Below are 12,336 nucleotides of genomic sequence, written 5' to 3' on the forward strand. Positions count from 1 at the left end.
TCTACCCAGAACCAAGGTTTGGCTTTATGTGCTAAATGGGTTATCAGAGTCTTATCTGGCGACGAGGCCTGGAAAATTCTTCTCCGGCATTGCATTTCTTCAGGCTTTCCTTCTAAAAGGCTAGCTTGGAAAGGAATTGGCTTGAAAACCTTGCTCACCATGAAAGACCCTGTTCAGATACAGGGTACTTTTATGGTCAAAATTATCTGGCGTGCTTGGGAAGCTATCAAGCCTTGGCTTCGATGGGCCAACGATGGCTTTCGGGATGAATTATCCATGAATCAACACAACCTTTGGTGGTCTCCTCTTTTTTAGGTGCAAGGGTTACCTTTGGCCAAGATTCAGGGTGTCAGTGCTTTGCGCTTTCACAAACGCGACATTCGTACCCCTAAGGATCTTTTTTTTAGATCTACTATGAGCCTTCAGTCTTGGGAAGACCTCTAGGTCCAGTTTCATCTGTCTTGACCAGATCGATAGACTTATGACCTTCTGGTCTTGGCCCTTCCCTCAAATTTACTTCATAAGCTTGGTATTTGGTCTTTTAGACCTTTGTGGAAAGACTGGAAGTGGTACCTTTGGACTCATTTTAACAACTACAAACCCAAAATCGGTTATCTCTAGTTGGTTCCTCACTTGCCTATGGTTCATACTCTCAATCAGTGGTGGCACTTGCAGTCTTCCCAGCCTGCCAGGAGATTCAGGTTTTTTGGCTATTTGGTCTGTCATCACCGAACCTAAGATTGCATACTTTTCTTGGTGTGTTCTCTTTCAAGGTCTACCTTTGGGTGCCAGGATCAAGCATTTGGGAGTGCATGATCCTCGATGCCCTTTTTGTGGTCACCCATAAACTTTTATGCACATTTTTTGGTTCTGTAGAAGAGCTTAGCAATATTAGAGCTAGATTCATGATTTTTTTCGGCCATTTTAGCCTTAGCCATTTTCCTGGCACATGGCCCTTCTTGGTGATTTGCCTCGAACCCCCTTTAAGTTCTCCCAAATTTGGCATGCTTTCAGAATGGAGATCCTATTCACTCTTTGGAAGGATAGGAATGTTGTTATTTTTTCTCACAACTGCTTGGATATTAATGTTTTGCTTTATGCTAAAGCTTGCTTTTGTAACAATGTGTTAATGCAGATTCAAGTACAAGTTGACAAGGTGGCCCACCTTCAGGATCTCCTTCAGCACTGGGGCAATGCCCCTTATGCGATTGCCCGAGTACCACTGGACTCTATCTCTACCGACCGTACTTCACCCCTTGGCCATTGCCGCGGTCACAACTCCTCTGCCCGCCGCTCTCAGACCCCACTGTCCCAACCTCCCCATTGCCCCTCGAGTGGGAGAGATGATGCTTGATGTCACCGTTCGACTTCCCCGTCGCGACGTGGCTCTAGCTTGGGGTGACCCTCTAATGTTCCTATGGTCTTTGTTCCTACTGCTACTGATTATGTGTGACCTTTTGCCACCACCTCCAAGTTTCCTCGCCTGGCTTTGGTGATCTCACCTCCTAGGTAGGAGGAAGAAGAAATTGAAAGAGATCTTGAAGATGGGTGGTCTGTGTTAGACTCGACCCCTGGCCCCACTGATGTATGGGGCAAGAAAGATGACCCTGATCCTCTGCCCTCAGTTGCCTCTGCTTTGGCTACTTGAGGAAGTTTTTGATGAATAGCTTGTTGTTTTTTTGTTTCCAGCCGCTGGCCGTGTGACTCGCGCAGGGTAATCTTGTATCCCCCGACCTTTTTTTGTGAATATGTACTTTATTTATTTTTAATAGAGAAAGCCTATTCATAAAAAGTAAAATGTAAATAATAATCTTACAAATCATTCAATTTATATGAAAAATATATTTATTTAGTATAATTAAAAAAATAATCTTAAATAAAAAATATATTTTGATAGTTTTGTAAAACATATAATATACTATTATATAAGTTTTTTTTAAAGTATGTATAAGACTATTTAAGAAATTTTAAAATAATAATTAATTTAAATCACAAACTAATTAAAAAGGTGGAAAATCCATAGTGTTTTTTTTTGGCAAGAGGAGTTATTGACTAAGTCCTCTGAAACTACATAGTTCAACATTGTTCTCCATGGCCATTTGTATGTTAATTGTTCTCGACGACCATTTGTATGTTAAAGTTCTTTATAATCATTTAAAATTAGACTACAATTTTTTGTGGGTATTTGAATTAGAAAAGAAACCTACATTTGGTGAAAGCCCAGACAGGTTTTCAGGTTGGTCATGCAAAATCAGTCAAGCGTTGGATCATAACTTTACATTCATCTCAATCCATCTACGCCATAAATTAAAGTGGCAACCAAACAAACAAACAGGAAATAGAAATATAAACCCCACAAATTTTTAAACTCTTTTTTCTTGCAAATCATCAAAACTACCATTTGATAAAAAACAAAGATGTTTGAAAGTGATATACAAATATATTCAAAAAGAATGTAGCGATGATATTATAATCATTTTTAGATACCATTTGCTGAAGTTTATTTTCATCACTGTTAGGCTCATTCTCTCTGACCAAAAAATAAATAAACGAAAAAGGAAAAAAATAAAATAAGTACTAAGGGCATGTCCCCATGCTATTGCTTAGCTTATTTTGGCTAGCAACAGCAACTCAACTTTTAAGGAGCAATTTGTGGAGCCTGTGGCCCCATGGATAGTCAAATGGCTGCTTATTTTATGCAATTGTTTTAAATTATTTTGTAAATGAAATTATTGATAATATTTTTTACAAGTAAAATTCATAAGCAAAATAGTAAATAGGAGAACAAAAAAATATGGTGAAGCCATGTGTCTTTTTTTTCAATAAGTAGCCAGTGCTTATTTCAAGCCCCCCTTTTTGTCAAAGCTTATTTTCATTTTTTAAGCAGTTGCTGCTCCACTAAAATAGCGAAAGATTCCAATTTATCATTTTCCTTAATTAGAATTTTACATGGGAACACTCTAGCTGCTTAAATTTAAGCAAAAAATGCTCATAAACAGCTGCATGAAGATATGGGGTAAGTGAGTTCAAGAAACCGCTACCATGGACCAGAATTTGAGGGAATACATATTCTATTCAGAAGTGAAAGAAAGACCCAATGCCTTCATTCTTCAGTGGCTTCCTTACAAATAAGGCTTATTCATCAGAGATCCTAATTGCCACCATTATCCTAGATTACCTAAGATTTTATATATACGCTTTCACCATAAAGCATAATTGCCACCATTACCCTAAATCTTCTATGCCACAAATACCCTAACTTATCGTCTCTAAAATGACAAAATGAATCACCCTCCAAAAAAATCCCTGCCTTTTCACGATTTTATTAACCCTAGCCAACACTTGAACTAAGATTTCGCAAACATGGGCAGCTCGTTCATCCAGCCATGGATTTAGAGAGTAATCAAACTCAACCAAAGGCCTTCGTGCAAAGAAGTGGACTACGAACTTTTGAAGCGGTGCTGTTAAAACCTAATGAAAAAAACAGATGAGAAAATATAAATATTATGAGAGAAGGCTTGTTTTTAGGTTTTCAACCCTTTGGCAAGTTTCGAACCTGTTACCTGTTCTCTAAATAAATGAACAATGAGAAATAACAGCTTACAGAGATCCAATTTTCTAAAACCAGACTTCAACTTCTTGTTGTCGTAAATCAATTGCTTTGCCAGCGTGTCTTCTTCTATTAGGATTCGGATAAAACACAGATCAGGGTCAGAAAATAAGAAACTTTACAACATTTCCAAATCTCAATCAAATATTCTACTGTTTAAAGCAATCAAAGTTACCAGGTTCATAGTGTTGTGTTCTTTGAAGCACTCCAGCAGAGCCAACTGCTTCTTGAGAGCCTGAGCTTTTAATATTATCTGACAGATATCGCTGCAAAATGAACAATGTAATAAATTTGTGAACATGTACATGGACACAGACATTTCCGCAACTATTAAAGCAAACATTAGATTGGCGATTATAGAAACAATTCGGAAGTTTTAAACGCTTTTTTTAATCCGGCGCCTGACTGGAGACGAATCCGGTGGCTATGCCACCATATATAGCCCGAATTAAAGACATTTTAAATCTGAGAGAATCCCTCGGACGCAGCATTGGGGAGGATGTTGAAAAACATTTTCTAGATCAAAATGGGTGTTGACCGGCGTTCAAAATTGTCGCAGAAGGAACATTTTCCTCTCATTATCTTCAAAGCGCATAACATGAAAAGTCAGGCAAATTACTATTTTCGTTACATTCATGGAGATCTGCATGAGTGTTAAAACTGACAATACTAACCAAGGCTGCATATGAGGAAAATGAAGGAAAAACCTGCTCATTTTTTCATCCGTATCTTTGATCTTCCTATGAGTGCATCGTTCCGCCACTATAATCAGAGCCTGATCGACCAAGAACTAAGAATTTAGCAAATTGGGAATAGGCTTCAGAACCAATTTCAAAGAATTTTCAGGCTTAGGCCTTAAATTTAGCAAGTCTTCTGGATCGTGAAGAGCTGTTTTCAAACCAAATATTTATTATCATATTAATTGCTGCGGCCACTTCAGTATGTACAATGAAAGTAATAGAGGCCGTGGAGTGTTCTCTACGTCTCCATTACATGCTGCATATAGTACGATAATAGGTTAATGGCAAAGTGGGAGGACAACACAGGTAACGTGTTTGGTAAGTCGGGGAGTACTGTTAACAACAGTGTTTGATAGACGGTAGCGTGGGAGGGAGGATAAATAAAACTTATGCCATCTTGTATAGCAGGTCGAAGTGGCCGAAGCTATTCTGGTTCTAAAACAGACCTTTCGTACAGCATGTTAGTGACATGTTAGTCGATCGCAGTCATTTATTGCAAAATCGATGGTGTAAAACGCACAACTAACACATGTTAGTCAATCCGTAATGCCGTTTTGGAGCCGGAATAGACATGTCCGGCCGAAGCTATTCTGGCTCCAAAACAGACCTTTTCGTACAACGTGATAGCCATGTGTTAGTCAATAGTAGCCATTTATTGCCCTTCTTTTCCCACACACACAAAAAGTGAACTGAACTTGCCGGCTAACAAATATTGTACACAAATAGTACTCTATTCTGGAATGTAATCAGTGGTAGTAGTGGGAGGCGTAGCTTTGAAGGAAGTGAAAATGGTGATTTCACACTGGATATTTGGATTCTATGCTGCATACGCCCTCGAGAAATACATTACAGTGAGTGTCCATCTCTCAGTTCATTTTTTCTGTATGCAGAAAGAATTGCTCTATTCTCTTCTAACCCATTTTATGTAATCTCAGCTTCCATCTTCCAGACGTATTTCTGTAGATTGATGACTCTAGAAGCGAGGTAACATCCCCAGTCACTTTTGAGTGTCTTCTTTGATCTTTGAATATTCTTACTAAGTAAAGGGCTTTGTTTCCTGTCGATTTGTGTCTCTTTGTAGGACCATCTGAACAACCATCGAGCCCACCCACCCACCATTTTTTCTTACCTTCTGCATTTCAGCACGTGTTTTCTCAATGTTTTGGTGATGGTGGCTTACCAACTGTGGTTTTATCATTTTGTTAGACCCTGCCGCAGGAAGGGATTCTTATGTTTTCACTAGCATCGGATTTTACCTATTTCTTAGCTTCAGAGAGTTGTGATAGGAGGAATTTTTTTCCCTATTTCGCTGAAGTTTTTGTAACCCTTTGAATTAAAAAACAAAAAAGCCCAAAGCCCTACGAGAGCCACAGACGACTTTCCTGATTGACCTCTACATATTAAAAAGTTAAATTTACATTTGTTAAAACCGCACCTAAAAATGTATACGCCTTTCCAAAGAAGGGTTCCTCTTATTGTAAATTGCACGTGGAAGCTTTTGTGAAAATTAGGAATTCTCTTTGGAATCATCGGCAAGGAACATTCTGGTACATTTTATGTGTGGCGTTTGATTTGTCCAACTGTTGCCTGGCTGCAATAAATTACAGTGTACGTCTACAAATCACTTGGCTTCATGCAAATGAAACACATACAGGGCTTACATGGTCAGGCTCAGTTGAAAGAGTTCGACGGCATCCTGCAATTATTGCCTTTTTGTTAAAAAATTAAGTTGCCTTTTGTATGCTTGCAAATGTTGAATCTATGTCTATCAAGGCATTTGTAGCTGTATCTGACTAAAAATCCACTTTCGATTATTTTTGACGGATCTCTTTATCCTGTTTCAAAACTCTGATTTTAGCACATGCTAGCAGTTGGAAATAAGTCATATTGGATTGATCAAAGATTGGTCAAAGAGGGGTAGTTCAGAGCAAAGGGAAGGTATCAAGTTCGAGTCCTAGAGTCCTAGTTTATTTAAATGAGTTGTAGTTCAACATTTCATATCAGAATCAGACAAGGAGTCCATGGATAGGGGTAGTTCAGGGGTAGTTCAGAGTAAAGGGAAGGTGTCAAGTTGGAGTCTTAGAGTCTTAGTTTGTTTAAATGAGTTGTAGTTCAACATTTCATATTAGAATCAGACAAGGAGTCCATGCAGAGGGGTAGTTCAGAGCAAAGGGAAGGTGTCAAGTTTGAGTCTTAGAGTCTTAGTTTGTTTAAATGAGTTGTAGTTTAACATTTCATATCAGAATCAGACAAGGAGTCCATGCACCAGTAGTGTGGTATAAGAGAGGTGTTTAAAAGAGGGGTCTATAGCTTAAATTCGAGTCCTAGTTTGATTAACATGTGATATCAGAACCAGATTAGGAGCTTCAAGCACCAGTAGTGTGGTATAAGAGAGGTGTTGAAAAGAGGGGTCAACAGCTCAAGTTCGAGTCCTAGTTTGTTTCACATGTGATATCTGAACCAGGCTAGGAGCTTCAAGCATCAGTAGTGTGGTATAGGAGAGGTGTTTAAAAGAGGGGTCAATAGCTCAAGTTTGAGTCCTAGTTTGCTCATGCTATAGCAGAACCAAATTAGGAGCCTCAAACAACAGTAGTATGGTATAAGAGAGGTGTTTAAAAGAAGGGTTAATAGCTCAAAAAATGTTCCCACTACAAATGGAAGGTCTTAGATTCTAGTCCTAACTGACTCATATAAGGTGTTTAAAAAAGAGTCAATAGCTCAAGTTTGAGTTCTAATTTTCTCAGCATATGATATCAAAACCAGACTAAGAGTATCAAGCACCAGTAGTCTAGTATAAGAGCACCAGTAGTGTAGTGTAAGAGAGGTATTTAAAAGAGAAGTCAATAACTCAGGTCACAGAATGTTCCAACTACAACAAATAAAAGATCCCAGACTCAAATCCTAACTGATTCAGAGAGGATGTCCTATTCGGGCTTACACCTGCCACTTCTATAATGTTTTCTTAACCCACCCATGTTCCACCCATGTTCTGTGTTTGCAGAAGAGATTGCCGTCTATGAAATCATAGTACTTCGTTAACCCAATCTTTGAAAAGTCCTAAGGCTTCATCCAGAACATTTTTGTGTATATCCTGTAACCACCATATTATGTAGTTTCTCAAATAAAACACACGCCTTCGGTATCAATTCGCATTCTGCATACATGTCTATTGTCTATCAGGGCATTCACAACCACAACACTTGATAAAAAACACGTTTTTTTTTTGATGAATCTCCCTACCCTATTTCAAAACTCCAAGTTTGATGTGAGGATGCAGGCAAAGGTTATTGAGTTTGGCTTTAAACGTGCCAAATGCATTTGCTTGAAAATCCCGGAGGCTTTGTCAACACACCCATTTTGTGCATATCCTATAATCATTGTATACCACGAGACAACAGTGCATTGCGGTATTTTGTCTAACTACACCCGGGCCGTTTGCACTGGCCCACATTTTCCATACATGCACAGTTACAATATTGGATAAAAAGCTGCTTTCTATTATTTATTGATGGATCTCTGTACACAGAGATCCAAAACTCCAAAGATTTCCAAGTTTGCATTTATCCTTGCCAATTGGATTTGCTTAAAAAAACTGTAATGCCTTCTCAACGCTTCAAAGATTGCCAAGTTTGGATATATCCTTGCCAATTGGATTTGCTAAAAATAACTGTAATGCCTTCTCAACGAGCCCTTTTGCACATGTCCTACAATTATTGTAGTCCATGACACTGCATTTCCTTGAGGCATTTTGTCAAATAGCTTGTGCGCGTTGTCTCTCGTTCCACATTTTGCATAAACTTCACTGTATGTGGTCGGTGCTGGCGAAGCCAAACTGCAACTGCAGAATGTAGTTTTCTTTTCTCTCTCTTTCTTTGAACGGTGCATTCAAGTGATTTTTCACTTCAATTTCAATAGATTTCTATAATTCATTGGTCTGTTGGATTCAATTGTGTGAATTTTTTTAATCTATGTTTCAAATCACAGAATATCATAGAATGATTAGAAGAAAAATCATTCTGATAATAGATTACAGTATTATCAAATGAAATCTAAAATATTGATGCAAAAAATTCACACATATACAAACAGATTTATCACTTACTAAACTTACAATACAGTATTATCAAATAAAATCCGAAATGTTAATGCACACATATACAAAAGGATTAATTTATCACTTGCTAAACGTACAATAGAACTTGCATTGAAGAAATAGGAGCCATACCAATGTCCTCCTGGGTATGGCTTCGCTTTTTTCCAAAGGTCAGAAAAATTTTGCAAGTTTATTCTATATTTGATTAGGGCAAAATCCAGGACATGCCGTTTGTGTAAGCCAATTGAAGATTTTTTTTTTCTTTTCAACATATGATTAATATATGTAAAATTAGTGGAATTTGTTTAGTTTGGATTTCGTTTTACATGAAATTTGGATTAATAGTTTATGTACGGTTTGTTTATTTATCTAATTGATTGCATTTGGTTCTTTCAGAGGTTTGCAATCAGTTGTTGAACGGCATGTACGACAGAGGCGAGTTCCATATTTGATGCAGATATTTAAATGTTCTGATTTCAATCAATGAATTTTGTTCAATAAGACTTTTAATAGTTATATGTGTCTATTTTACACTTAGTTTATATTGTAATAATTTATATTATGCAAAATTATTTTATTATATAATTTTTAACTTAGAGATCAATGTTTTTCTTACAAGTCCAATCTCAAATGCATCCTAGCCAAATTCAAATTCAATTATTGTCAATTAATAAATTTGTTTTCAAATAAAGATGGTTAGATGAATGATCAATGGTTCTATAAGGTTATTGAAAATTCAAATTGTTGATAGAATGAATATACAAATCTTTTGTATTGTCAAAGATTGTTGTTTAATAGCCAAATCTTTTGTAGATAGTTTTTTTTAGAATCCCTAAATCTCATCCACGCTGTCATCCATCCTCCACACATGGTAGACATAAATTCTTATTGTTTGTTGTTGTTCTTCCTTACGTAGTGGCCTTGTGTGGCGGTCTTTTTGAATTTTTGGAGTACATTATGGTTTGTTTGGGAATTTTCAATGGTAAATTAGTCTAATAGAAAATGAAAATTTCTTACCTTGGTAAGGCATTTACAAAACTTAATCAAAATTACATGTGCTTTTTGTAAACACTAAATGTCCCCATGCTGGTGCTTAGCTTATTTTGGCTAGCAGTAGCCCCATGGATAGTCAAATGGTTGCTTATTTTTATGCAATCTTCTTAAATCATTTTGTAAATGAAAATATTGGTATATTTTTTACAAATAAAATTCATAAGCAAAATTCTAGGCAAGTAAATAGGAGAGCAAAAAAATATTATTGATTGTTATATTGATATTTTAAAAACATTATATAAAGAAAAAGGAAAGAAAAAAAATAAAAAATAAAATTCTATTAGTGTTTCGAGTATGATGGTACTCTTAATAACATTATTTAATGGTTTCTAATTTCTAATTTTTTTTAATAGTTAGAAATTTACTAACCTTTGTGGATTGTTTGTGAGATAACTTATGAATTAATATTAAAAAAAAAAACTAATAAATTGGAAGTATTCTACACACATTTTCATTGAATAGCATCATCCATAATAATGTGTAACAAAAATTGGAAAAGGGGGTTTCCAATCAATGTTCTAGTTTAATAGTATGATCCATGATTATGTATTATAAAAGTTGGTTGTGAAAGGTTGCTATCTTCCCTTAAATATGCTAATATATATGTTGATTTTTACTATTAGCATCTTTGACTAAAAATGGGTTTTTTTTCTTCAATAGGTATCCTAGGCAATCATAAATTATATTTTGTTTTGATTCTTGTCCAATTATCACATGCATGGGTAAAAGTTCAAAATTGTGTCATAGTCTCAAACAATAAAGTGGTTCAAGGTGAAATATTTTCATCTGAAATAGTTTATAGAAAAGAAATTTCCTTGAAACCATTTGCGCTTATATGATATAGAGTTTTTGAAAAAATCCTTTCATTTTAATGCAGCTCAATCCCTTATATGGCATTCAATACGATAAATATGGCTCTGAAGATAATAGAAAGGGCAACCCTCAGTTAAATTTTTCATCCAAACAAAGCTCTCATTTGTTAATATTATGGCACAACATTCAACATTGTAAGAAAATATATATGAAAACTTATAGAATAAGCACAACTTCATAGGGTAGGGAACTAAAGATTCTTATCATATTGAAATTGTGAGCATAAAAATAATATTATACATTATACTTGTAGATAAAACAATAATAATATTATGATTTTTAGATTATTATTTTTGGTGAGTTACAATGTATGATGTATATGCTTGTAAAGCATAGCATTTCTATTCACAACCCCTCTAAATTTTCTTTTGATAATAACTTCCAACTAACTTATTTTAAGCTTAAAAATATTTATTTATTATTTTATAACTATTATATCTAACCTAACATTTATTTGCACACTAATATTTACATGCTAATTTATTATTTAGTTTAAATTATATACCAAATTAAAATATGATGTTATATTCCAAGAGACCTATATTGCCATAGAGGTGGATATAATGGATTAGAATGTTACCAAATGATGTAAGGAGGTGGGTAGCCATTTAGATTCTCTCTATGATGGTTACTTAGCAACTAAAAAATTACATAGGAAAGCAATATTTATAAATAGTCAAGGATTGATGAAATATCATGGATTGGTAGTGTGTCATGTACATGGCTGCACTTAGCAGTAGTGAAGTGGTAAATTTCTGGCTAAACAAAGGTCCAAACACAAGGGTGACATTTGGGTTACAAGGCTAGAGAAAAAAGAACAAAAGATGTTGGGCTTTGGCACTAGGAGGGAGAAGGCTAAGGAGACCAAAGTGGTCGTAGAACATAAAATGAAATTGTAAGTGTATGCAATTTTTTATGTTACAAGACCATTGGTACATGTTTGTTATTTATTTTTCTTAGATTTTTTATTCAAAAGTCAAAAACATAACTATGTGTATTGTGTAGCCTTAGTTATTATGTGCATGTTTACATTAGCATGAAATGAGAGTTTATGGAAGGATAACATGTAGATGTGGATGTCTCATGTTTAACACACATATGGTCAAAATAGGCACTATCATGTGTAGTGTTGCACAAGTAATACTATTTATTTGTGGTGAATATTACATGTGATGTTGTGATCATATCATAATAAGTGGATGACATAGACACATGATCTTCCTATCTCAATACAACTATTACCACTGCACTAGATGTTGAACTAGAATGCCTATTCGTTATTAGATGTTGGTGTAAGGGGAACCATTACAGTTTTTGGTTGATAATAGTAGCATTAAGAAGTTCATCACTAAGGTCATTATTGTGTTCCTAAATCTACCAACCATGTCTTATTCTTGGCTTTAATATTTTGAATGGATCATCTCCTATAGCATTAAAGGTCTACATATCACTCATAAATAAGAAATCTTTGGGTAACCTTACACACCTCTTTGCCAAGATGTGCACACATTTAATTGTTGGAACATTTAAATATCAACTAGTGGTAAGATATATAAGATTCAAACTAATTTCAAGGTTTAAATAAGTTGCACAACCCATCACACACACATATCTTTTAGAAAATCAAAATGATTATCTTTCAAGAATGGGTCAATGTTCCAATTGCTACTACAAAGGTAGATGTGTAATTCTCATTAATTTAAACAATAATGCACAACCTCACTTGTAGCTCTTCATAACATGTGTCATGCATATGGTGCTAGGAATAAAAAAATATTAATGTACCACAATCTACAAGCAAGATCATATGGTGTAACATGGGAGTAGCACCTACATTCAACATCTTAATATATTAATGTACCACAATCTACAAGCAAGATTATATGGTGTAACATGGGAGTAGCAAGATTATATGGTCTATTACTTCAAGAAGTATAGATACAAAAAAGATATAGGAATCCTTGGTT

The sequence above is a fragment of the Cryptomeria japonica genome, chromosome 10 (assembly GCF_030272615.1).
Source record: "Cryptomeria japonica chromosome 10, Sugi_1.0, whole genome shotgun sequence".
NCBI lineage: Eukaryota > Viridiplantae > Streptophyta > Pinopsida > Cupressales > Cupressaceae > Cryptomeria > Cryptomeria japonica.